General features: G+C 40.1%; 1 pseudogene; it reads right to left on the bottom strand.

Annotated features, from left to right (window-relative positions):
• The window catches only part of LOC138824592 (protein FAM204A pseudogene), a 50,705-nt pseudogene extending 24,030 nt beyond the window's left edge, over nucleotides 1-26,675 (bottom strand).
• Between the last annotated feature and the right edge of the window lie 359 nt (nucleotides 26,676-27,034).

Below are 27,034 nucleotides of genomic sequence, written 5' to 3'. Positions count from 1 at the left end.
ATACTTATGACAGAATGAAATAGATCAAAAGTTCTGTGCATAAAATAGTTTTTTCTTCAGTCCTGACAGGAGTTAGCATGTAGGCATAGGCAGGCAGGCAGGGAATTTGAGCTTATACAATTTGCAGGTGGCTAGTTAAGCCAATAAACCCCAAACTCCAGAGCAATGAAATGGGAGGTCAGGGCTAAAAGGACACAGAAGGGTAGAAAAGCATGTTGAGCAAAGACAATAGAGTGAGGAAGCACCAGAGCACCAGAAGGTTGGTGCTAAAACTACGTTTTTAAACTGAGGACCAAAGTCCAAGAATCTCAAGTTAGATCTGATCACTTGCCCCAATATGCCAAAGTAAGTATATGGTGAAGCCTAGAGAAAGGAGATTTATTACATAGTAGCCATGGGAAGACATCTTTAACAGAGGTACAAACTTTGGCTTCAAGTTAAATAGGGAGAAGTGGAGGCAGGAGGTGAGAAAGGTGTGCATAGTTAAAACAGTTTCAGGTCACAGGTGTGGCCTGGTTGACCATTAGCTCAGTCGTTGTCCTTGGAGGAGTTCCATAGAAGTTATTGTTTTATTACTGGAACAGAAGCAGAATAAGGTAGTCTCCTGAATTTGGGCTGTTTTCATTAAAATAATAATAAGACTATTTGTTTGAGGAGCAGTTTGTCATCAGAATCTGCTCTTCCCTGCTGCAAATAGGTGATTGATTGCTCAGATCCAAGGGCACAGATACAAAGTTGGGGGATTTTAGTTAATCTACAGGACCCAGCAAAAAGCATCTTTTAAGTTGCCTTTAATAGTGCCTTGACCCTATATGGAAAGAAAAAGAGACTCACCAATCCAAGGATTGTTTTTGATGGCCCACAAAACTTGCTCAGACAAAATATGTGAAAGTCTTAGGTGATACCATTATCATGGCGTATCCAATGAGGAAGGTCTATCTCCTATTTTCAGTAAAACCATTTAAGGAGCAGATTAAGCCTGACCAAATGCTTTTCCTTTAGACTCATTTTGGGAAGCTTGATTGCTGATGTAAAAGTCAATACTAAGGAAGAGTTTTGAGTTGACTTCCAATAGAACTGTTGCCACAGCCACCAGAATTTTAGCTCCCATCAATTAAATTCTTACAGACATAGATTAATAGACACACAAAATGATGCAGTTACATTAATCCAGAGTAAACTCTTAAACAAATCATCCTTTTGTCTTTTTTCCTTCTTTCTCTGTTTTTAGTAGACTAGTCAGTCACCTAAGATTCTCCCCAAGAGGCAGGATAAACTTAATGCTTTTCATTCTTGAGCAAATTGCAACCAAGATATCCAAACACACTATGGTTTCCATACTCTGCATTTTCTTTTCACTATTTGGTCCTATTTGGTCCCAGAATTTCAAGTTTCTCTGTCTAAACACAAATTGCTTGAGCCCCAAGTAACTAGAGAGAGCTCAAATGACTGAAAAATAAAGCAATGGCCACAGAATGTCTAATTTCTTGTCGAAACAAATGGCCTGTTCAAACAACAAGTAAAGCAAGGTCACATGTGCACCATGTGACAGGATTTACCAGGGATCCTAGAAATTCAATCATCTCTTCACTTCCCCAAATAGTGTACATAAAAGCAATTGGTGCTGGATGAAGATGAGAAAAAAATCACGGGAATAAAAATAATGCCAACAGTTGAGTGGGACTACTTGACCTTTTCACCTCTGTCCAGATCCACACTTGCTGTGAATGCTAACAGCTAAAAGATGTATTTCCATCTGGCCAAGTGGCCAAAGCTGAAAATGGAGTTTTAGTCCCAGATTCCTATGTTTCCATTTGTCAGGCACAGACACTCACTCCTATACACCAAATAGATATAAGGACAGAGAAAAGAGGTTTATTATTAAGCCATGAGAAGATGATACTTCATTTCATCTTCAGCCATTTTTGAAGCATAGACACATGTTTTATGTTTAAATAGGAAAAAAAAAAAGGACAGACAATGGGCAAAAGGAATGTATAAATCGTCCTAATTACAAATGTGTTTAATTCTAAGGTAGTTCTGATTTTCTGAGCCTCCAGAGACACTGCTATTATTATCATAATAATAGTAGTTTGGTCCCTATGAAATGATTACTTATGTTCCAGGTGGAGCATCAATGGGGGTCGGGGGAGACCTGCGCAGTGAGGTTCTGATGTTCCTTAGGGGTAATTCTGGTTCCTTGTCATACAGATGTCATCTATCTGTCCTTGGAACCCAAGGTGCTTGCTAAGTGACTGCAGAATAATGGCTTAGAAAAAGACAAATACAAAATAGAGTTGGGGTGCCAATGATTTTTTCGGCTTTTAATTAATTAGTGGGACCAAGTAAAAAGTCAGTACTTTTCAGCCAAATTACCTGTTAACAGGAACAATGGAAATACAATTTCATATTTAATCCTTAAAAATTTTTCATCCATCTGGGAATATGACTTCTGGTAGAACACTGTCTACCATGTGCCAGGCCCTGGATTCAGCTCCCGGCACTGACAAAAACAAACAAACAAATAAGTCTTAATGCTAACTTCTATTATCTCTCCATTTTGGAGGGGAAAAAAAACAGATTTTTTTGGTAGGTCGTGGGGCTTGAACTCTAGGCCTGGGCACTGTCCCTCAGCTCTTCAGCTCAACGTGAATGCTCTACCACTTGAGCCACCGCACCACTTCTGGCTTTCTGGTGGTTAATTGGACTTTCCTGCCTAGGCTGACTTTGAACCACAATCCTCAGATCTCAGCCTCCTGAGTAGCTAGGATTACAGGTGTGAACCACTGGCACCTGGCTAAGAAACAGATTCAAGAGAGTCCAATTAACATACCCCAGATCACCCAGCAAAGTTAAGATCAAACAGAAATTCAAATCTAAGTGTATTTAATCAGAGTCTACATACAGCTCCATTTTTTAGCTCATGGTAGCAAAAAGAAAGCAACTGTGGGAAACAGAGGCAGAGGTACACACACAAAAAAAAATGTACTGGCAGGGGCTGGGAAGGTGGTAGAGTGCTTGCCTTGCATGCATGAGGCCCTGGGTTCAATTCCTCAACACCACATAAGCAGAAAAAGCTGGAAGTGGAGCTATGGCTCAAGTGGTAGAGCTCTAGCCTTGAGCGGAAGAGCTGAGGGACAGTGCCCAGGCCCAGAGGTCAGGCCCCGTGCCTGACAAAAAAAAAAGAAAAAGAAAAAAAACACTGGCAAAATCTTATATCTGCTGTGTGTCAGTGCCTGTAATCCTAGCTACTCAGGAGGCTGAAATCTGAGGATCATCGTTCAAAGCCAGCCAGGACAGCAAAGTCTGTGAGACTCTTAGGTCCAATTAAATCACAGAAAAAGCCGGAAATTGTGCTGTGACTCAAGTGGTAGAGTGCTAGCCTTGAGCAAAAGGACCCAGAGACAGCACCCAAGCTGTTCAAGCCTCAGAGTTCAAGCCTCAGAACCAGAAAAAAAAATATTCTTATACCTGTAGTTCTTAGGTACAAATCTATGTAAATTTAACCATTTCTCTGGGCATCAGTAGTTCATGTCTGTAATCCAATATACTCAAGAGGCTTGAGGTCTGAGGATCATAGTTTGAAATCAGCCTAGGCAGAAAAACCTGAGAGATTTTCTTTCTAGTTTACAAAAAAAGCTGTGTTGGTAGGGTGATAATCATGAATTAATATATATATATATATATATATATATATATATATATATATATGAACACACACACACACAAATTAACTAGTTATTTCTAAAATGCATCATATGCCACAGTAAGCAAATATGAGGAAGCTCAAGTAATTTTACTTGTGTGGGAATTTGGGGGGCTTTTTTTGTTTGTTTGCTTTTTGTTTTTGTCAGTCATGGGGCTTGAACTCTGGGTTTGGGCGCTGTCTCTGAGCCCTTTAGCTTAAGATGAACACTTTACCACTTGAGCCACAGCGCCATTTCCGGTTTTCTGGTGGTTTATTGGAGATAAGAGTCTCATGGACTTTTCTGCCTGGGCTGGCTTTGAACCACAATCCTCAGCTCTCAGCCTCCTAAGTAGCTAGGATTACAGGCATGAGCCACCGGACACCTGGCTCAAGTAATTTTATATACAGGGTTTTGTTTGCCAAAGTCAAAATTTCAAGTATGGAAAACTGGAGTTTTAGGCCAAAAGTCCAGCTTGGGGATGGGGTATGTGTGGAGTTCAGCAACCAAATAAAAACACCAAATGAAGAGATAAGTAATGGTGAAAGGCAGAGAAGGAGACTTTATTAATGATACACACCATGGGAAGAAGCAATGTAAGCACTACAGCCCACTTTTGATGTTATAGAGTTTCAGGTTTAAATAGAGTAAGAATCAAGGGGAAGGAGTAGAGAGGTATATATATTATTATTAGCGTTGGACCCAGGCCCCAGGTGTGTTCTGTCACTGAGATGTGGAGCCCATGGATTTTCTGATTGCTCATTGTCTTAGGACTGGCCTTTTGATATTAAGAGAGTTATTGTTTTCTGCAGGTGGTCTATCCTGAGAAGACTGTTTTTCCTTTTCTTGGAAGTAGTTTACTTTGTAAAGATGTTGTCTATCAGTCTTGTCCTTCCTGAACTCCAAGATGATTGCAGAGCAGAGAGACGTATAGCCAAGGATACATATACAGAATAGAGACAGACAAAAATGTTGAGTTTTTCTCTTGTTTTCAGTTAATTTATGGGTCCAAATAAGGAGTCAGTGCTTTTCAGAAAAACCATCTTTTAAGTATGGGTTACAGGTCAGTTCACACGCTCACTCAAGTCTTACAAAAATGACAGTGACTCATTATCTCTTCAGAGATGGTGACTTTTAGTCCTGCTTAAGAATTAGTGTGTGCTGGGGGCTGGGAAGATAGCTCAGCGGTAGAGTGCATGCCTTGCAAGCATGAGGCCCTGGGTTCGATTCCTCAGCACCACATAAACAGAAAAAGCCGGAAGTGGCGCTGTGGCTCCAATGGTAGAGAGCTAGCCTTGAGCTGAAGAGCTGAGGAACAGCGCCCAGACCCAGAGTTCAGGCCCCATGACTGGCAAAAAAAAAAAAGAAAAGAAAAAAGAATTAGTGTGTGCTTTTTTTAATGAAGCATTTTTAATTAGCTTAATAGAAAGTATGTCCCCAGAGAGTCAAGATTTACTATAATCTATTTTCTATGTTAACCATTTAAAATACAGTAATGATATTTCAGCTAAAATATAAACTTCTTCTGTGACTGGTCCAATATAGTATTTCTGCACAGGAAACTAGGCTGACACTGCCACCTACTGTGTCAAGATCAAGTACAGAATTAGCACATTAACTGGGTTGGTGGAATGCAAAATGTATTTATTTGCTTTGCTTTGTGGAAAATGAGTGCTGGGTAAAATACATGCTTGCAGCTACATATTGCAACTTGTATAAGAAATATGGTGTGTGTCTGAATTTGTTTCTCCTGTTGATGTTATTTTTTTGTTATTGTGTTTGGGTTTTTTGTTTTAACAGTGTTAGGGGTTGAACTCAAGGCCTACGCACTGTCCCTTAGCTTTTTGACCCAGAATTGGTGCTCTACTATTTGAGCCATACTTCCACCCCTGGCTTTCTGTGAGTTAACTGGAGATAAGAATCTCATGGACTTTTCTACCCCAGCTGGCTTTGAACTGTGATCAGATCCCAGCCTTGTGAGTAACCAGGATTATAGACATGAACCATTGGCACACAGCTTTGTTTTTTGTTTGAGACACATGTACATTCCTGGCTAACTTCATTCAAACTTCTCAAGGCAGTCCAAGGTTTAGTGTCCCCTAGTCTTATCTTAGTGTCCCCACTGTTGGGATAATAGGCACATGCTTGCTTGGCTTTTTTGCTCATGGCTATCATTGCAACATTTGAGCCACACCTCCACTCTGGCTTTTAATGGTTATATTTAGAAATAAGATTTGAACCTCAATCCTTAGATCCTCAATCTTTTAATGTCAGCCTCCTAAATTAGGATTATAGATGTGAACCACCAGTGCCTGGTTGTATGGTATTTTTTTTCTTAATGTGACATATTTTAGGGGCACAACATATAGAGAATAACATATTAAAACTTACATCTTCACTTCCTTTATGAGAAAAATATTACAAAAGCCATTGGTGCTTCCTGATTGTCCCCTGTCCCATTCTTACCACTTCTACTCCCAGCTCAAGGAAGCTATCTTTCTGAAGTTCGTGTATATCATTATAAAAGGATTTTTGTTGTTTCCTTTCTTTTCTTTTTTTGAAGTACTAGAGTTTGAACTCAGGGCCTTGTGCTTTTGAGACTAGCAGGAAAGTCCTTTCCAGGAGAGCATGGCTCAACGGACGTATATACAACATGGGCAGTTCTAGCCTTTATCCTGTTACTACTTAATTCATGAGCCTAGAAAAAACAGCTTATAAGTTCTTTCCTTCCTTCCTTCCTTCCTTCCTTCCTTCCTTCCTTCCTTCCTTCCTTCTTTCCTTTCTCCCTTCCTTCCTTCCTTCCTCCCTTGCTTCCTTCCTTCCTCCCTTCCTTCCTTCCTTCCTTCCTCCTTTCCTTCCTTCCTTCCTCTCTTTGCCTTCTTTTGGGGGGAGGGGTGACATTAGGGATTGAAACTCAAGGATTTGAAACTAGGGATTGAGTCTCACTCTTGCTATGAAGGCACTCTACTATTTGAACTTTGAGCCATGTTGTCAGCCCCTTTTTCTATTGATTATTTTCAAGGTAATATCTTTATTTATGCCTAGACTGGATTGGACTTCCATCCTCCTACTTATGCTTCTCCATGTTGCTGGGCTTGAATGGTGCCACTGCCTCCAGACATTGCACTTCTCTCCTAGCTGGGATAACAGATGTGTGCCACCATACCCAGCCATTGATTAAGGTAGAACGCCATGAACTTTCTTCTCTTTTTCTGGCCTCAAACCTTGATCCCATAATCTCTTCCTCCCAAGTAGCTAGAGTTACAGACTTGAGCCTCTGCTTGGCTGGAGAAATATTTCTTTTAACTTGTCTGAAGAAATGGCAAGGTCTTTGAGAGGAAATGAACAAGAACAGCATGGTTTTGTGGGGATTTGCAAAGCAATATTCTCTGGATGGAAGTACAGTAGAGAATATAATCTAAAGGGTTGCTAACTCAGCAGAAGACAAGTCACAGGAGAATGTGACATCTCAGCAAGGACCCAGGGGACAAGTTACTCAGGTGAAGGAGCATCATGAGGAAGAATGTTCCTTCAGCAGTGAAAGGAAATAGAAATCAGAACTGATAGCAGTGCCTCACACCTGTAATCCCAGGTATTCAGGGAACAAAGATTGGGAGGATCATGGTTCTAGGACAGCCTTGGCAAAAACTCTGGGAGATCCAATAGCTGAGCATGGAAGTACACACCTATCATCCCACCTATGTGGGAAACTAAATAGGAGTGAGGTAGGATAGGTAGATGAGGAGAAAGGAAAATAAAATTAAATATCGAAAGGGCTGGGCACTAGAGGCTTATGCTTGTCATTCTAGCTATCAGGAGGTGGAAACCTGGAGGCTGAAACTTCAAAGCCAGCCTGAGCAGAAAAGGCTGTGAGACTCCAACTCCAATATACTAGCCAAATGTTAGACTGGAGTGTGGCTCAAACAATAGCATTCTAGCTGCAGAAAGCTGAGCAAGAGAGGGCTTCAGGCCCTAGGTTCAATCCCTAATAACACCCACCGCAGGGCAAAGGGGAGTGGGGGGAGTTGGGAAGGGGAGAGAAAGAGAGAGAGGGAGAGGAAGAGGGAGAGACAGACAGACAGACAGACAGACTTAAAAGTCCAGGCTCAGGTGTTATAACCAAGAAGTAAAAACCAGACTTTCAAAGCAGCAGGTAGCAAACAGCACCCATCTCAGCCACCCAGAATGATTGTCTAATGATTAGGGACTGCTAGATGACTTGATCATGTGTGTTTTCCCACCTCAGAAATAATAAAAACTGCCCGGCGCCGGTGGCCCACACCTGTAATCCTAGCTACTCAGGAGGCTGAGATCTGAGGATCGTGGTTCAAAGCCAGCCCAGGCAAGAAAGTCCATGAGACTCTTATCTCAAATAAAGCACTAGAAAACCAGAAGTGGCGCTGTGGCGTGGCTCAAGTGGTAGAGCACTCGCCTTGAGCTGAAGAGCTGAGGCACAGTGCCAGTCCCAGAGTTCAAGCCCCACGGCCGACAAAAAAAGAAAAGAAAAAAGAAATAGTAAAAACTACAGATAAGAGTAGCCATTTTGAATCTTGACTTCTATTTCCTGTGTGGAGAGCAGGAAATAATTCTCCCTTTTTCCATTTCTTCTTATACTAAAATAAATCCTTGCTAAAACTTGCTCTCAAGTTCTTTTTTTAGGGGGGGAGGGGGTGTGGGGGCAGGGGGACAGGAACATCTTAATTGCTTTTCATATGTAGATTTAAAATATCTGTGATTTTTATGCTAAAATCTGAAAAAGTTATCCCTCATTCAGTGACAGGGGTATTAACAATCCAGGCCAGCCCTGGCAAAAATACAAGGCCCTATCCCTAAAATTAAGTTAAAAAGGGAGAGGTACATAGCTTCAGCAACATGCCTAGCAAGCAAGAACAAGGCCCTGAGTTTACCCCCAAGAACCATCAAACAATAAAAATTAAATAAAATAATTAAGGGGGTATAGGTAGGAGGTAAACTTTAAAAGGCCGGGATGGGGTTCATAAGCCCTTCAAACTGAGGCAGGGTTGGCCAGGAAAAAGGAAACATGGGAAATAACCAGGAATTCAGAGGTCAACATTGTATTAGTAGAGCTATGAAAAATCACAAGAGCACGATTTCCTTTGCTTTTAGTCTTTTTTGTTGTTGTTGTTGTTGTTGGCCATGGACTGTCCCTCAGCTCCTCAGCTCAAGGCTAGCGCTCTACCACTTGAACCACAATGCCACTTCAGCCTTTTTCTGCTTATGTGGTGCTGAGGAATCGAACGTAGGGCCTCATGCATGCAAGGCAAGCACTCTACCACTGAGCCACCTTCCCAGTCCTGCTTTTAGTCTTACATTCCCTCAGAAGCTGCAGTATGACTAAAAAGAAAAAAAAAACTGCTCTCTCTCTCTCTCCTCTCTCTCTCTCTGACCTTGCCAGCTTGTCTGAAATAAGCAAGGATATCACAAAGGAAGATACTCATTCTAGAAAGACAAACACTTGGAAAAGTGACTCCTCTTGACACAAAATTTGTTTAAAATTTTTACTCATGTCAAGGACGGATACTGGTCTTGAAGATAACTTTTTTTTGAAGAGAGGTGCTGGCATCTATGACCAAAGTTTTAACAAGTTGTTCAGTCTTAACGTCTCTGATCTCAGTTGATAAATGTACTAGGTATGAGAACAAAAGGAAACATTTATCCTAGGGAGAAGTTGAACCAACACACAAACTACTTTTTTTCAACATAAATACCAGAGATATTAAACAGTCATTGTACCTATGATCAGATATGCATGTGCCCAAGTCTGGGTGTGTATTACCTCTCTATCTTTGCTTTACTCGTAAACTTGCTTTTTTCCCCCCCTTTTTTCTTCCTTGCGTTTTCCTTCCTTCCGTCCTTCTTACTTTTTCTTCCTTCCTTCCTTCCTTCCTTCCTTCCTTCCTTCCTTCCTTTCTTTTTTCTTTCTTTCCTTTTCCTTTTTTTATTTTTTGGTCCATCTTGGGGCTTGAACTTAAGGCCTGGGCACTGTCCCTGAGCTAAGCTCAGGGCTAGTACTCTACCACTTTGAGCCACAACTCCACTTCTGGTAGTCTTTTTGGTGTTTAATTGTAGATAAGAGTCTTAACAGACTTTCGTGGCCTGGCTGGCTTCAAACCAGGCTCTTCAAATTTCAGCCTCCTGAGTAGCTAGGATTACAGGTATAAGCCACCAGGGCCCAGCCTCATAAACTACCTTGATGTTTCCTCAAATTCTTTTTTTTTTTTTTAATGACAACATCTAGGGGCAGGCAGAGGCCTCCTCCCTTCAAGAGACCTTCTCCCTGGAACTTCATTGCACACTAATCTGGCAATAGAATTTCATATCAAGGACAATTGATTTAAAAACAAACATTTTTTTTAAAAAAGGGCTTTATTTATAAGGTAGCTTTAGGTTCACAGATGTTCCTGCTGGACTAGGGGTAAGGAGAAACTGGGGGAAGGGAGAGAGTGGCAAATTGAAGATCTTCCTGCAAGGATATTTTCGAGGAACAGGATGTGGTTTATATGCTGGTCCAGAATACCAGAGTAAAAATCCAGAGGACAGTTCACATGAGGCTCAGTTTTTATGATTATTTGTAGTTTGTGGGACTCCAATCTAGAAGAAACAAACTTTAAAAAAGCAGATTGAGAATGCAGGGACCAAATATTAGCAGAATTTATTATTCCAGATGTGGTCCCAGGAAAGGTACTGGCAAGACAAGCAGGGCCAGGTGTCTTCACATCAGAGCTATCCTTGAGGAGCTTCGTTAGCTTTTGGTAGTTGAGAAGCCTCGTGGATATTACTTTGGACTTGTTCTACAGATCTGTGAACCTCAAAACAAATTTTCAAATGCTGAGAATAAATTTAAACTATGCACTCATGGATCGAAAGGCATCTTTGTGTGTGTGTGTGTGTGTGTGTGTGTGTGTGTGTGTGTGTGTGTGTGTGTGTGTGTGTGTGTGTGCGCGTGTGTGTGTGTGTGTGTGTGTGTGTGTGTGTGAAAATACCATAGAGAGGGGTTACAATTACATGGGCAAGTAATGAGTGCATTTCTTATCAAGCATTGTTGCCTCTTCCTTTGTTTCCCCTTCCTATCCCTTCCCATCTCCCCCCACTTCCTCTCCTCCTCCCCCTCCCCCGCACCAAAGTTGTAAAGTTCATTTCCGATATAACATCTTGTACATCTCATTGTTGCAATGGGTCCACCCATATCCCTATTTAAACAATGTTTTTTCCCTTCCCCTCAACAAACTATACCAACATCAAATGCAGTGAAAATGGGTTATACTATGGGTGGAGGGACATACAAAGGAACAAAGAAATATCTTTTTTTGGGGGGGGGTCCAGTTGTGGGGCCTGAACTCTGGGCCTGGGCACTGTCCCTCAGCTCTTCAGCTCAAGGCTAGTGCTCTACCACTTGAGCCACAGCGCCACTTCCGGCTTTTTTCTTTTTGTTTACGTGGTACTGGGGAATCAAACCCAGGGCCTCAGGCATGCAAGGCAAGCGCTCTATCACTGACCCATCTTCCCAGCCCCCAAAGAAATATAAATATGTCAGAAACAATAGCAAGAAAGAAAAAACATTTGAATCCTTATCTTGGGGTTCATTTCACTTAACATCAACTTATCTGACCATTTCTGCTTGTCTCAGACATATACTAGTTATTGCAAATAAGAGAAACCATGGGACCTATGTTTCTTTGGGCCTGGCTTACTTCATTTAATATAATTTTTTCCAAGTCTTTCCATTTCCTAACAAATGGGGCAATGTCATTCTTTCTGATGGAGGCATAGAATTCCATTGTGTATATATACCACTTTTTCTTGATTCATTCATCTATGAGGGGCATCTGGGTTGGTTCCATTTCTTAGCTATGGTAAATAATGCTGCAATAAACATAGTTGTGCTGGTAGCTTTAGTATGGTCTTGTTTGTGATCATTTGAGTAAATGCCCAAAAGTGGGATTGCTGGGTCATAGGGGAGCTCTATGTGGAGTCTTTTGAGGAGCTTCCATACTACTTTTGAAAGAGACCTTTGACAGCTTGTTTTATCTTTCTTTTTATTTGGAGAAAAAGAAGGGGAAGGAGTCCTCCTGGACTGTTCGGGTGAAACTGATGGATGCTCACACTATCTTTTTTGGTGTAAGCAACTTCTCAGTGGAGAGATAAGCTTCCTTGTTTGTAAGCTGTCTGCTATTTAGAATGCAAGTAGTGGTCCCTTCTCTATCACTATCTAACTCCATCGGCTTTACCATCTCAGCCTTGCAGCTGGAAGATTCAGTAAGGTACTTCTGTGCTCTCAGGAATCCAGTGTTTGAGGTGATAGGAAAAGCTGAACAAAACTCAGGAGCTGACTTAGCATGACTCCCCACAGAAGGAGCCAGCTGAGCTGGCCACCTACAGATCCAGAGGAGATAGACTTGGTCGTGGCTTCCTAATCTCTGGTCTAGATCAGAGGATTTATTTCTAAGTAAAAACTGCTTTCACCACATCTGTATATCAGGAACAGATATCAGGAACAACATGATCTTATTTTAGTAAAAAGGGGATCACAGAGAGCATATGGATAGTTGTCTAAAGTTGAAAATTGACCTCTCTATAATTTAAAGGGTCAATTTTACTGAAAGATGGTCACAGGGTATCTGGGTACATTTATTTAGACATGCATTGAAAACCATTTCCTAATTCTTTCCCCTTAGGCTTTCTGTCAGGTAATAAGAGGTTAAAACCATAACCACATGGAGTAATGTAGACTGAGAGGTGAATGTGAAGGGGAGGGGATGTGGGAGATGAAGAAATTGGGATGCAAGACCAGCTAGCAGATCAGTAGCAACAATTTGGAGCTGCCCAGGCCTCGAACAGGGATCATTTTAAGAAAAATTATTATCTTTAAGTAGTCACACAAAGAAGTTGCCATTCTACAAAACAGTATATGAATACAAGGTGTCTGACAACATTGTCACCCATCGCTCCTAACCCATCCCTTCTCTCACTTTTCTTTGCTTTTTTTTTTTAACTGAGATTAGGTGATTACATAAATTTCACATATTTTACAGTATTGTGGAATAATGATACTTAAAGTCACAAACACATTTTAACCTTCACAAGACAAATTGTCAATATCATGGTCTATAAAGGTTGTGAATTCTATGAGCTTGGACAATACAATTACTTCTTCCACCTCAGATGATATTTACATTTCGTTCCTTAGTAGAACAGGGATCTTACAGAGTATATTTGACCTAATTACTATATTACACCAACCTTCTAAGTCATGTACACTTTCCTTTATGGTTAAAGTTGAACAACTCAGGAAAACATGTTCTAGGAAATATATGTAGAGACAGTTCAAAGCTACTACAACACCTGCTTGTCAACTTGTCTGATGTTCACACTCAAAATTAAAAGAAAGCCATTAATATAAATCATGCTTCTTGAACTAACTTTCTAACCTTCTCCTCTAAACAGGATGATGAATTCCTTTTCCAAACAAATAGATTTGTTCATGACGCTTCTAGGTGTTTCACACTATCCATTGGAATCCTGTAGTTTACTGGGATATAATGTCATCTTATTATACTATCTGTTAATAGTTCAAAACGTTTAAGCAAGAATACTCAATGTACATATGTGATAAAGGAAGTGAAATAAGTATGAGGGAGAGCACCCACAGGCTAGAGGGTAGCGACAAAAGGGGTGATTCTAATCTAGAAGCACTGGACCCTTAACATGGACATGGTAAGTTGTAAGCCCTTTATACTATCTTTAGCTGTTTGGGTTCTGTTTTGTTTTGTTTGCTGGTCGCAAGGCTTGAAATCAGGCCCTGAGCACTGTCCTTGAGCTCTTCTTGCTCAAGGTAAGTGCTCTACCACTTTGAGCCAGAGAGCCACTCCTGGTTTTTGAGCAGTTAATTGGAGATGATAGTCTCATGGGACTTTTATGCCCAGGCTGGCTTTGAACCATGATCTGGCTTTGAACTGCAATCCTCAGATCTCAGCTTCCTGAGTAACTAGCTACAGGCATGAGCCACCAGTGCCTGGCTATCTGTTTTGTTGGAGGGGGGAGGTTGTTTGTTTGTTTGTTTTTTAATGCCTGTGCTGGGACCTGAACTCAGGACTTTGGCACTGACATCCTAGCTTTTTTATTCAAGGCTGGTGCTCTACTCCTTGAGACACAGCTCTGCTTCTGGATTTTTTTACTGTTTAATTGGAGATAAGTCTCAGGTACATTCCTACACAAGTTGGCTTTTAATTGAGATCCTTAGATCTCAGTTTTCTCAGTAGCTAGTTTTTGTAATTATCTGTTCTGTGGCCTATATCCTAATCTTCTTGATCATAAAATGTACCTCCACCTGTTGATATATTTGATTTTCCACAAAACAAGTTAGGAGAACTGCATTATGGAATTCAATGAAATTAAATAAGCAATCCTGTATATCTACCACTCTGATCTTGGCAGTATAAAAGGCGGGAAAATGAAGGAAAATCTAAATTTGCAGAACTTGTTTTAGTGAAAAACACCATCAACAAAATTTTCACAAGCATCAAAGAAAGTTCATGCATATGCTCTTTTTTGAAAAACCTTAAAATTAAAGTCTGACTACTCATTAGAAACAAAGTCAATAAATAATGTGATTTTAAATTGTTTAAAGAAAAAAATCTCCAAACTGAATGCCTTTGAGATAGATAGATAGATAGATAGATAGATAGATAGATAGATAGATAGATAGATAGATAGATAGATAGATAGATAGACACACAGACACACAGACAAACAGATAGGTAGTCTCTGTTAATCACTCTTCAACCAGGCAGTCACCAGGGGCACATACCTGTAGTCCCAGTTATTTGGAAGGCTGAAGGGAAAGTTTGTTTGTAAGTCTGACATCAGGAAGTATAACTTACCAAGAGTCTACTATGAAAAATCTCTCTAGAAAATGAAAATTTTATCTCTCTTTAGAAGGTGGAAAATTCACCAATATCACTGATCTACATGAAATGTGTGTGTGTGTGTGTGTGTGTGTGTGTGTGTGTGTGTATACAGATGTATATTTTCTTTCTTTTAAGAGATGGAGAATTGCTATATCCTTGATCCTTGAATTCTGGCCTCAAATGATTTTCAGACTTCAGGAACCATATTTGCACCTGGCCCTATAATATATATTTCTAAACAAACAAACAAAAAAGACTGAAAAGCAGAATATATAAAGAAGTTTGTGAAATAAAAAAATAATTCATCAATAAAAAGAACAATTCCTTAGCCACTTCAGAAATGATATCCAAGAAGTCATAAACATTAAAAATGCAATGTTTTGCACTGATTCTCTGGCTGTGCCAGAGAAGGACCTCACTTTAAATATGTGTGATTAAATGTCACCAGCTTGTGAAAACTGTCTGTTTTCTTTCCTTGAGATGCAGAGCCTCTAAGTCTAGGTAGAAAACAATTCTTAATTGAAGTATTGCCACCTAGTGTTCAAGTGAAATATTTTGTCCTTTTTGGAGTTCTTTGGTGGTAATAACTTATATAGGCAGACTGGCATTCAGTCATATGCCTAAGCAGAAAGAATAACTGACTCCATCTTTAAAAATAAAAACCATGATGGCCAAAAGGGACCCTATTACACTGTTGGTGGGATTGTAAACTTGTTCAACCACCCTGAAAAGCAGTATGGAAGTTCCTCAAATGATTACACATAGAGCTCCCCTACGACCCAGCAATCTGGGCATTAACCCAAATGATCACAAACAAGGCCATACTAAAGCTACCAGAACAACTATGTTTATCACAGCATTATTCACTATAGCTAAGATACAAACCAACCCAGATGTAGATACAAACCAACCCAGATGTCCCTCAGTAGATGAATGGATCAAGAAAATGTGATATATGCATACATATTTATATATACATATACATATATGAATTGTATGAACTGTATGCTTCCATCAGAAAAAAATGATACCACCCCATTTGTTAGGAAATGGAAAGACTTAGAAAAAATCTTATTCAGTGAAGTAAGCCAGGCCCAAAGAAACACAGGTCTCATGGTTTCCCTTATTTACAATAACTAGTCTAGGATATGTCTAGGATAATCTTACCAGACAAGCAGAAAAAGTCAAAAGCTATGTACATATGACCATATAAGATTATGCTAAGCAAAATGAACCCCAAGAAAACTACGGATACAAGAGGTTTTTTTCTTTGTTGCTGGTTTTTTAATGTACTATGTGATTTTTTTGTTTCTTTGTATGTCCTTTGCTCATGGTATAATCCCTGTTGTCACTGTATTTGATTTTGGTGCCCTACATCTTGTATATACATTTTTCTAATTTGGGAAGGGGAAGGGAAATAACAAAATGCTGAAACAAGGATACAGGTTGACCCATTGTAACAATGAGACATACAAGACACTATGTTGAAAATGAACTTTATAACTTTGGGCAGGGAGAATTGGGGAGGTGGGGAAGGAAGGGATACTAAGGGGAAAGCAAAGGAGAGGGTAACAATCTCCACAGGAAATGTACTCATTACTTTACTCATGTAACTATAACCACTCTATACAGTATCTTTGCAATAAAAAAAATTTTTACCTTGAATTAGGACTAGAGATATGTTTAAGTGGTAGAGCCTTGCTTAATAAATGTGCAGCCTTGAGTTGAAACTCCATTACCACCAAAAACAAATCTGGTATATAAATTGCAAAACATATCTCAAGAAGAATATTGTTAGTTTTAATTGTGGATAATCTTGACTATTATTGCAGAATGTGTCTTCCAGTCTCCAAAATGTTACACATCATATGAATCTGGTTGAGTACCTACGATAGGAAACTTACACTTTGTAGGTTTAATTTTGTTGGTGGTGGTTGTGCTGTGGACTGAATTAAGTGCTTCCCACTAGTAATCAAAAACTCTACTACTTGGTATTTTTGCTTAATTATGATTGGAATTTTTCAAGGTTGTCAACATCTCTTTTAGGAGAAACAGTGTGGCCAAATTCTTGTCACCAATTCCTTGGATTGGAGTTCTAGCTCTATCACTTATTTGTATTAGAATTTTCACTCTAAATTCCAAATACCAAAAAAGAAAAAGTTGACTGAAATCAAGTGCAAGAGAAATGCAAATATGATGATAAAGGAATTCGAAATTATATGAGGAATGAGTAATACTAAAATACTTTATATTACAAAAATGTGACTACGTTTTATATATGCAAATTTATGAATGTGTTATAAAAACATAAAATTGCATATATTAAATTCTATAATTTTAATTCTAAATTAGGACAAAGGGATTCTGTAACATTCACCAGAAATCGGAGGCACACACTGGCCTATTCCAGATGGCCTGAAACTATTCCAGAAAAAAAAATGCATAATCTGCCTAAGACTGATGACCTTATCCAACTTTTCCTCTTGCACAAGTGTGAGCAGAGGAGAGCAGCTGTAGGAGTATCCAGTCTTTCCTGTGTGTCCAGGAGGGAGACAGCTCTGTTTTCAACTGTACCACCAGACTGTGCTTTCTTCTTCTTCTACCAGTAGAAGCAAGAGCCAGAGGTAGCTCTTCAGTTTCTTATACTTACTGTATGGAGAAGAAATCAGAATAGAAACTCTGCTGTATTGACTAAGAACAAACTTTTCTCTCTGAACACCTCAGCTGCTCATGCTGGGACACAACCACCTATTTATGTGAAGCAGGAACACAACATTACCCAGGCAAGGATGCCTGTACAAAAAAATTGATCTGCAGCTACAGACACACTCTATTACTTTAATTTCTTTAACATGAGTTCTTTTCAGTGTTAAACTTTTACTATGAAAACTTTATAGAACATCCTGAAAGGATATCAGCTTGAAATTGATCTAAAATATTGGTACTGTGAATGAACTCTCTCAGGGAGTTAATGATTTCTTAATTAAATGCTAGCACTCTGGACTCAACTTAGAAAAGGCTTTGTCCCCTACTAAAGACATCTTGTGTCCATGTCAGAAAATAATCTTCTTGATAGAAAATCTATTGTTTCATTTGCTTGATTTTTCTGACTATAAAGAATAAAATATGAGGTAGAATTTTAAATACCTTAGAATATCACCACAGAAATGTTATGGCTGATACTTGTTTTTTTATTGAAATATAACTAGACAGGATCCATTTAATCTCTCTTGTGTTGTATTCATCATCTTATATTTGCATGGAAGACAGTATTTTTCCTGAAGTTAGATGGTTCCCTTGCATGATAAATTTCTTAAATATAGGAGATATTTTACATTTTTTCTTTTATGGAATAGTGTGCTCCATTGCATATGTGCTGTTCCTCCAGCTCTCCCTTCATTCTTGAGAAGTTGAATCTTTACATTCATCTCATAGTTTTTCTTTTTTCACAATATTTTAAAAAGGAATACTTTTGAAAGTATTGGGGTTTGAACTCAGGAATTTGAAGTTGCTAGACAAACTACAGCCTGAGCCATGTACCCAGCTCTATTAAAAGTAAATTTCATACTGACAATTTTGTAAGCTGAGATTTCTTTCATCACTGATAGTCATGAATTTATCTGAAATCCTGCAGAGGCAGTCAGGGAAATCAGAGTCCCTTTGGAAGATCAAAGTCCCTTTGGAATTTATTTATTTCCATAAAAGAGGCCAAGACATATGCTGCTGGTAGGAATGGCTCCTCACTTGTGTTTACAGCCCAACCATGACCCTCACTGGATAGTAACCGAGAGCAGTCATCTCTGTGCCTAAAGTATCCAGATATTTCTGCCTTCCTGTGTGACAGCTTCAGCAAAATAGGGAAAGTGCTCACTGACCTAGGATGGGTGGTTTTTGTTCTTACTCATGGCAGTGAGGCTGCTTGGTCGTTATTTATTTATTTATTTATTTAGGCCAGGGGGCTTGAACTCTGGGCATGGGCACTGTCCCTCAGCTCTTCAGCTTAAGTTGAGCAGTCTACCACTTGAGCCACAGTGCCACTTTTTGTTTTCTGATGGTTAATTGGAGATAAGAGTCTCACGGACTTTCCTGCCTGGGCTGGCTTTGAACCGTGATTCTCAGATCTCAGCCTCCTGGATAGCTAGGATTACAGGCGTGAGCCACCAGTGCCCGGCCTCTTATTTTAATAATATGCAAGCAGACTGTATTTTTTTTTTTATCCAGGAAAAATATTTTGTGGTAAAACAGGTATTTCCTTTCTGAACTTTTTTTTTTTTTTTGTCAGTCGTGGGGCTTGAACTCTGGGCCTGGGCCCTGTCCCTCAGCTCTTCAGCTCAAGGCTAGCGCTCTACCACTTGAGCTATAGCGCCACTTCCGGTTTTCTGGTGGTTTATTGGAGATAAGAGTCTCATGGGCTTTCTTGCCCAGGCTGGCTTTGAACCTCGATCCTCAGATCTCAGCCTCCTGAGTAGCTAGGATTACAAGCGTGAGCCACTGGCGCCCAGCCTTTCTGAACTTTTAAAATAGGAAACAAACAAACAAACAAAAAGATTAGAACATGGAAGTGGCACTGTAGCTCAAGTGGTAGAGCGCTCACCTTGAGCTGAAGAGCTGAGGGACAGCGCCCAGGCCCAGAGTTCAAGCCCCACGACCAACCAAAAAAAAAAAAAAAAAGATTAAAATAGGAAACAGTTCATATAAAATAAATCAGAACTGATTTCTTTTTTTTGGGGGGGGGAGGTCCAGTCATAGGGCCTGAACTCGGCCTGGGCGCTGTCCCTCAGCTCTTCAGCTCAAGACTAGTGCTCTACCACTTGAGCCACAGTGCCACTTCCAGCTTTTTTCTTTTTGCTTATGTGGTGCTGAGGAATCGAACCCAGGGCATCATGCATGCAAGGCAAGCGCTCTACCACTGAGCCACCTTCCCAGCCCCAGAACTGATTTCTTTTAAATTATATATCTTCACATCTTTATGAACAGATAATATTTCTAATATCACTTCTTCTTTCTACCTAAATTTTCTGAATTTCTCGAATAATGTATTTGCATTTAGTCACTTTTTCAATGTTTGCACCAAGAAAATCTCAGTGTAAGAGATTTAGCATAATAGTGGTCTAGGAAACACAACGCAGACTGTGATTCTAGAACTTAGTTGTTCATAGCATCAAGGATCTTCCTTATTAAAGAGAAGTGAAGGGTGCTGAAAGGGTGGAGCATTACATATGCTAATCACTTGTGGTGATTCTAAGGGATTCCAGGGGCAATGTTGTTGCAGTAGCTTAGGTGATGTGTTTAGCATTAGAGAAGTATTCAGACATCCAAGTTCATGACTTACGACATATCTTTTTGTAAATGAGCTTACATGAGAAAGTTAGACCAGAAGGCAGGGATTTCTGAATTTTGAGAACATTAATTGAGAATGGGTGACACATTTATACTGTGACAGTTTCAGTCTTCATCTCAGTGACAAAGAAAATTTCTTGTGATTCAGTGATATTTATCAATTTATATGCTGCATAGTTAGAGTTCCTGAGTGAGATTGTAAAGGATCATTCACAAATAACTAAGCATTTCAGATTTAAGCTGATATTCCATGTTCACTGAAATCAGCCCATTTAACCTAAACTGTTGTTCTGAATTTTTCAACCAGGCTTGCCGGGTGTCTGTGGCTTATGCCTGTAACCCTAGCTATTCAAGAGGCTGAGATCTGAGGATCGCATTTCAAAGCCAGCCCAGGCAGGAAAGTCCATGAGACTCTTATCTACAATTAACTACCAGAAAATGGGAAGTATCACTGTGGCTCAAGTGGTAGTGTGCTCACTTTTAGCTGAAGAGCTGAGGGACAGCGCCTCATACTGTGAGTTAGTGAGCATTCTTTCACCTAACAGCAACAGGTTATTAGGCTATAGAAGGTGTTATTCCCAGTTACCTGAAACTGGCCCACTGAGTACAAAGCAGTACATGCAAAATAGCTGTCCAGTGAAACACTGTGAAGTTCACATTGCTCTGCACCTATGATTGAATTGTTGGATTTCACTGAGCTGAAATCAGGACTTTAGGATTTTGAGGCTAATATTTCCAGTTATCCAAAACCAGCCCCATTGGTGAGAGATCACTGGGAGGTCACTGAAACAGGCCCATTTAGATCAAGGCAGTCCTAATGAGCTGTTCTGAAATGTCAACCCAGTGAAACTCTGTCAGGTTCATATTGCTCAACACCTCAAATTGTAACTTGGACAGAATGCATTCACCAAACGGCCGTTGAGGGCTTAGAAGCTGATAGTCCCAGCTAGCTTTAACCAGCCCTTTGAGGACATGTTCCAAAACAACTCTTATGAAAACTTCAACCCAGTGAAAAGCTGTGAGGTTCACACTGCTCAGCACCTGAAAATAAGTGACTGAGCAAGAGTTCATTCAGCTGACATGACCATGTAAGGGTTTAAAACCTGATGGTCTGTTTGCTTCATAGGGGCCACTGTGTTCAAAGCCTCTCCAAAGAGCTATTCTGAAAACTTCAACCCAGATAAGCTGCGTGAGTGTCATTAATTCAACACCTCAAACCAAGTGTGATTTTAAGAGTTCATTTGAGAACACCAATGGTTTAGGATTTATAAGCTATTGTTACCTGAATGCTTCAATAGACCCTTGGAGTTGGAAACTCTCTGAAAGAATTGTTGTAAATACTTGAACCCAGTGAAACACTGTGAACTTCACATTGCTCCTTATCTGAAACTGAGTGAGTTTGCGGGTTTCATTGGACACATTGAAATCAGTAGTTAAGGGTATAAGAAGCTCATTTTCCCAGTTAGCTGAACCCCAGCCTCTTAAGTTCCAAGGGATCAGAGAGAGACAGAGAGAGAGAGAGAGAAAGAGAAAGAGAGAAAACAAATTAAAAAACTCGAACTTAGTTATATGCCATGAGGTTCATATTGCTCTGCACCTCAAACCCAGTGATTGTGTTAAGAAATCATACTGATAATATAAACAACTTAAGATGTCAAACCTAATTTTCCAAGTTACCTGAGACTGGCCCATTTTTTTCAATGCATGTAGCAGACCTGAAGTTCCTGTTGAAAGTATATTAACAACCTTCTAAAAAAACAAATATTTTTCTGCAGAAGTTTGGGATTTAATTTTTTTTTCAATTCCTGGAGCTTGAACTCAGGATTGGGGGCTCTGTCCCTGAGCTTCTTTTGCTCAAGGTTAGTAATCTACCACTTGAGCCACAGCACCGCTTCTGACCTTTTTTATTTATGTGGTACTGAGGAATCAAACCCAGGGCTTCATGAATTCTAGGCAATCACTCTACCATTGAGCCACATTCCCAGCCCCTGGGATTTAATTTTTTTAATGATTATGACCACAACTTTTTTCAGAAATGAAAGTGACACTTAAAATTACTCAAATAACTTCACCATTTAACTATTTTCAATGGAATCAAATAAATTCACACATTTATTTCTAGGTTATTGAATTTGTCTGTGCATACTAGTGATATTTCCATATGCATTATGGTTGCTCTGTGTACTAGTGAATGATAGATATGTAGATAGTCTAGTTAACATTTATTTTTAATACGTTTTTGTATAGTAAAAATACTGTACAGAGGGGTTACAGTTACACGAGCAAGGTAATGAGTACATTTCCTATCAAGCATTGTTACCTCCTCCTTTGTTTTCCTCTACCACTCCTTCCCTCCCACCTCCATAACTACACTCTAGTTAACATTTCTTTAGATATAACTTACTTAAGGCAAGGAAACTTCTTTATGTTGTATTTACTGCTGACATTTATGTAAGTTGACAGTAGCTTCTAACTTAGGTAAAAAGAATCATTTCAACTTCTCTGTCTTCACACAAATGTTTATTATTGATTTCAAAGCATGCTAACATATAAAACAAAAATAATTTATTTTGACCCATTAAGTAATATACAGTTGAAAATGGCCATATATTGTAGGACAAGATTATAACTCAGCTAATAATATATGAGAGGTTACAATTATTACTCTGTGTTTAGAATGTGTTTAGAATGCTTAACTTAGTGATTATAGTTGGATGAAATTTAGAGAATTTTCATGTTAGGTATTTTGATACATGGAGTTTTCTTTTCTTTCTTTCTTTTTTATTGGTCATGGGGCTTGAACTCTGGGCCTGGGACCTGTCCCTGAGCTCTTCAGCTCAAAGCTAGTGCTCTACCACTTGAGCCACAACACCACTTCCTACTTATATTTTATACTGAGATAAAAATATTGAGGTAGATCATTATTAGTGTGTAGAAAATATTCCTGCAAGATATTCCTCATGTAGAGTAGAGTCACCTCTACTAACAAGGTATATGAGACCTTGTCTGACTAGCTTTGGATCCATAACCATCTGTCAATGTGGTCACATGAATCCACTTCCCTCCCCTTTTTAGAGTTCTGCACTTTTACATCACAATGGAGGAGAGGTTTATAAGATACTGTTGACTTCATTGCTGATTCTATAACTTTCTAACTCTTCCTAACTGATAAAATTTATTTAAAACATTGAGAAGTTTTTGTTTGTTTGTTTTTTGTTCTTTTAATCACCCCACCTGTTGGCTTCCAGGGGAAGACCACTGGAACTCATACTAGGTGTGCAAAAATAGATTCAACAACCAATGGAAGAGATTAAAAGACCCAGAAATAAAACCACATACTTACAGTATCTGATATTTGACAAAGGAGCAAAAGACTGTCAATGGGAAAAAAGCATAGCCTGTTCAACAATTGGTGTTGAAGTCCCAGGGACACAAAAGATAGGAGGGAGACTCGACAAGTGGGACTACACTAAAACAAAAAGTTTCTGCACAGCTAAGGGCATAGTTACTAAACTAGAAAGACAGCCAACTAATTGGGAACATTTTTTACTTGCAACACATCAGACAAAGGCCTAATATCCAAAATATACAAGGAGCTCAAGAAACTAACCCCTTCCAAACTTAATACACCAATTACTAAATGGGCAAGGGAGCTAAGAGGAGACTTCTCAGAAGAAGAGGTAAGAATGGCAAAGAAACACATGAGGAAATGCTCATCATCCCTGGCTATAAGGGAAATGTAAATCAAAACAACCCCTAGATTCCATTACACCTCAATTAGATTGGCCAACATTTTAAATTCAAACAAGTGCTGGTGGGGATGTGGAGAAAAAGAAACCCTACTGGTGGGAATGTAAACTCGTACAGCCACTCTGGAAGCAGTCAAGAGGTTCCTCAAAAAACTAAACATAAACCTTCCCTATGGCCCAGCCATACCATTCCCAGGCAACTACCCTGAACATCATGAACCAGGATATGATAGGGACACCTGTACATCCATGTTCACTGCCACACTATTCACAATAACCAAGATATGGAAACAACCCAGATGTCCCACAGTAGATATGTGGATCCCCAAAATGTGGTACCTATATATAATGGAATTTTACACAGCCACCAGAAAGAACAACATAATGTCATTTGCAGGGAAATGGACAGAACTAGAACAAATCATGTTAAATGAGGTAAGGCAAGACCAGAGAGAGAAATGACACATGTTCTCTCTGATATTCAGAAGTTAGATCTAAAATGCACTGGGATATGACAAATTACACAGGAACCTACATACTCACATGCAGTGAAACCGAAAGAGGACAATCTTAGGAGAGAATTACAAAGATGTAATACTCAAGCTCCCCTTCATATATAACCACTCAGGTTTTTTTGCTGTTGTTTTGTTTTTTGTTGTTTTATTTTTTTTTGTCAGTTGTGGAGCTTGAACTCTGGGCCTGGGTGCTGTCCTTCAGCTCTTCAGCTCAAGGCTAGTGCTCTAAACCATAAGTAAAAAATTCTAATGGATTATATAATATAGTGAATTATCACAAATATAATGGTAATGGGTGACCATACTTCACCTGGTTGTAACTGATGGAGAGGCTGGAACCTGTAGTTTTTGAGAGACAATTAAGGGGGAATTAGGAGAGAATGGCAGGGAGGACTTCATATAGATCTAGTTACAGACATAAATGGTTGTGCATATATTCATATAATGACTCATTATGAAACACATTTTGTCTTCAAAAACATAAGGATATGCTTAGGAATAGAGATTACAGGTGAAATATAAAAAGATTAGATAGTGTTCCAATATGCCTTACATAGGCAAAAGATCTATCAAGTTTGAACTTTTTATTAAAAGAAAATGCAGCCACATACACTGAACAGGCTTCAGATGTCCCATAATAGAGTTATGAAACATTGTGTGTAGATCCTCAGCTGTTCACTCACCTGTTATTCTCTTATTCGGGGCATGCAGACAGGATCTCATTACCATTTGGCCAGCATCTCTCTCTGAAGCTGTGTCTATGCTCTGTGAAGGTGGTTCTATGAATCCACCTAGTGGCTGGCATCCGTAGGGCTGCATCCACACAGGCAGTCTGTGACATCATGTCTAAATGGCCAGGTTTTGAAAGACATGCATCTACTCAGCCAAGGCCAGTTGAGCTGTTGTCTATGAGGCTAGGGTCTATGAAGTCATGTCTTCATGGCCATGGTCTGTGAGCTACAAATATACTTATGTCTGTGGGGCCTTTGTCTAAATAGATAGGTTCTACGGAACAACATCTATGTGGAGAGTTTCCGTGGGACCCACACACTGTGGTCGGGGTCTCCAGCCCTATACCACAGTTCACAATGTGACCCTTGCCTTTGTGGCTAGGACCTGAGATGCAGCATCTTGGTAGCCTGAGTCTGTGGAACCTCATCTTCACAGTGTACGTTTGGGGGAATACATCTACATGCACAGGATCTCTGGAGCCATGTCTACACAGTTTGCGTCTTTGGAAACAAGCACACCATTCTAGGGCTTATAGAGCTACATGTATGCAGGTCAGGTCTACACCCTGGAGTCTGTTGAGCTACCTCCTCATAGTCTATGGAGTTCCATGTATAGGTCCTGAGCCTGTGGTGCTGTACGTCAGTGGCTGGGACCTGTGGAGCCATGTTTATGTGGCAGCACTTGTGAGGCTACCTAGCAGCCAGTGTCTGTGGATCCACATCGTCATGCTAGTGTATATAAGGCATGCGTCTACTCAACCAAGGGCAGCGGGATTTGTTGACCCATGTCTAAGTGGCTATTTGACCTACATTTTGGGGGCTGCATGGTTAGGTCTATGGAGCCTTGTGTAAATAGCCATGGTCTGGGAGCTGCACTTACACAGCCTGTGTCTGTTTGAATTTTCATGAATGAGTTCTGTGGGACTGCCACTATATGGATGGTACCTGTGGGGTCCTTACCTACATAGCCAGTCTTTAGAACCAAAGTCTATGGGGCCAGTTTCTAAGGAACCACATTGACCACAGCCCGTATGGGGAGCCTTGTTTCCACAGCCAGGATCTGGTTTGCTGTATCTAGACCATTAAAGTCAGTGGAGCCACATCTACATGGTATGGGTCTACACAAATGGAAATACACCTAAGTTGTCTCAATCTACATGGTCAGGGTGTCTACATGTCTACATGTCTACATGGCTGGGGCGTGGGGGTACATGTCTATGTGCTTAGAGTCTGTATAATCATGTCTACACGTCTAGGGTCCATAGCACATGCATCTTTGTCACACAAGAGTTTGTGGGGTGGCTGGGAAGGTGGCTCAGTGGCAGAGCGCTTGCCTTGCATGCCTGAGGCCCTGGGTTCAATTCCTTGGCACCACATAAGCAAAAAGAAAAAAGCCGGAAGTGGCGCTGTGGCTCAAGCGCTAGCCTTGAGCTGAAGAGCTGAGGGATAGCGCCCAGGCCCAGAGTTTAGGCCCCAGGACCGGACCCAAAAAAAAAAAAAAATTAAATTAAAAAAAAAGAGTTTGTGGGGCCAGGTATATGAAACTAATGTCTTACAACTGCGTCTGTTCAACTGTGGTGAATCTGTAGAGCCATGTCCACACAACTTGGTCTGATGAGTCCCTGTCTATGCAGCCATCTTCTGTAGAGTTCCTGTCTATGGGACCAGGAATGTGGAGGCCATCTTCATGGCCAGGGTTTCCATGGCCAAAGATCGTAGAGACCATGTCTAGGTGATTGAGGTCTGTGGGATTTGTGTCTATATATACAAGGTCTGTGGGAACCCTGGCTAAATAGGTAGGGTCATAGGCTCTTCATCTACACAACAAAAGACCATGGGTTTTGTGTTTGTGGGGCTATATCTACATAGTCATGGTCTGAGAGACCTACATCATATGGCCAAGTTCTGTTGGCCTAGGCTAAGCAGTGAGGTATGTGGGGCCCATATTTACATATCAGAGATATGTGGAAACCAATTTTATGACCCTATAGGTCTTTATGGTCTGTATTTATGCCAGTTCTCTAGGGCCTGAATCTATGCAGCTGGAATGTGTACGGACTGCACATATGTGATTTGGGTCTATAG

The sequence above is a fragment of the Dipodomys merriami genome, unplaced genomic scaffold (assembly GCF_024711535.1).
Source record: "Dipodomys merriami isolate MVZ:Mamm:240054 unplaced genomic scaffold, mDipMer1.0.p SCAF_13, whole genome shotgun sequence".
Lineage (NCBI taxonomy): Eukaryota > Metazoa > Chordata > Mammalia > Rodentia > Heteromyidae > Dipodomys > Dipodomys merriami.
Note: the sequence above shows the minus strand (reverse complement) of the source record. Positions and strands in the feature narration are given on the sequence as shown.